The sequence below is a fragment of the Octopus bimaculoides genome, chromosome 3 (assembly GCF_001194135.2).
Source record: "Octopus bimaculoides isolate UCB-OBI-ISO-001 chromosome 3, ASM119413v2, whole genome shotgun sequence".
Lineage (NCBI taxonomy): Eukaryota > Metazoa > Mollusca > Cephalopoda > Octopoda > Octopodidae > Octopus > Octopus bimaculoides.
The window spans coordinates 24,897,298-24,898,983 of record NC_068983.1 but is presented as its reverse complement, the minus strand read 5'-3'; positions in this window follow the sequence as shown (position 1 = coordinate 24,898,983).

Sequence of the window (1,686 nt, the reverse complement as noted above, 5' to 3'; positions counted from 1 at the left end):
TGTCAAAGGGCGGATGAACTCCTGAACAGTCAACGACCATCCAACAAAAAATATATATACATACATACATGCATACATACATACATACATACATCTATTCAAATTTACTAGGGTTCATGAAATCGACTACCCTCCACCTCTCAATGTTGTTGGCTTTGTGCCTAAATTTAAAATCATGATACCCAATAATATTGATGGTACTTATTGATGGTACTTGTGAAGGCGCATGGCTCAGTGGCTAGAGCGTCGAGCTTACGATCGTGAGGTGGTGAGTTCGATTCTCGGACCGGGCTGCGTGTTGTGTTCTTGAGCAAGACACTTTGTTTCATGTTCCACCAGTTTACTCAGCTGTAGAAATGAGTTGCGACGTCACAGGTGCCAAGCTGTATCGGCCTTTGCCTTTCCCTTGGATAACACTGGTGGCGTGGAGAAGGGAGGCCGGAATACATGGGCGATCGCTGGTCTTCCATAAAAACAACCTTGTGCATGGGAGGGTAACTTTCTAGGTGCAATCTCATGGTCAGTCATGATCGAAGGGGGTTTCAGCAACTTATGAAGGCGGTAGAATCGTTAGCACACCTGGCAAAATGCTTATCGGCCTTTTGTCCGTCTTTACTTTCTGAATGCAAATTTCGTCGAGGTCGACTTTGCCTTTCATCCCTTCCAGGGTCGATAAAACAAGTACCAGTTGAGCAATGGGGTCGATGTAATCTACTTACCCCTTCTCCCGAACTTTTGGGCTCTGTGCTATAAAATTCGAACAAATATCTCTTCTGTTTAGTGTTATATTGCTGTAAAGCATTCGAGCTATAAAAGTTTAAGGTGGGGATCTTTTCTTGTTTTCTTTGTGTTCTGAGATTTTTCGTTATTTGCTTTTTGTTGTTGTTGATTCCTTGTTTCCTTAGATTTTTTTCTTCTTCTTTCTTTAGTCGTTAAGTATTCAGGAGTGGTTTTTAGGTCATTGTATCCTCTAAATTGTATCCTTTGTTGCCGCTATTTTTAATTTTATGGGGTTTTTTTTTCTTTCATTTTTTTACGCTTTAATGGTTGTGTTAGAGGGAAGAGTTAGTGTAGATTACCTGAGTTTCACTAACCAACAGAATATCTTTTCATTGACTATGACGTGTTCTGTTTATAACCAAATTTCTTACAGACATAGGAGTGGCTGTGTGGTAAGTAGATGACATAAAATACATAGCGAGGGGTCAGGTATACGGAACAATAGAGGCCAGATTTGGGACGGCCGAAAAAGCCCAAGAGCACTCAGTGAGTCCCCTGAAAACGAAGGAGGTGGTGCTTCTCCCAACCTACATGAAAGGAGAACAGCACGCGTCAAAGTGAATGAGGTACCACCAGAAATTGAGGCAAGTGAGGTGATGGCCGCCCTGTTGTATAACAGGACGGACAAAATTACCTTCCTCCAAATCACCCGCACTGCCCAACAAAATTGGCATGGGCACAGCATCTCCGCTACTATTCAGGGAACTCAAGAAGATATCGAAATGCTTCCAGAGAGAGTGCTCTTGGGTGAGGATATTGCCCCCAGAATCCAGGTAGAGGGCAATAAGACCACGTGTTTTGAATGTGGAAAAAAAGGCCACATTCGCGTAGAATGTGAGATTTAGAAGAAAAGAATAAGTGCGCAGACACCAGGCCTTTCAACTGCTAAAAAAGACCCCAAACCCG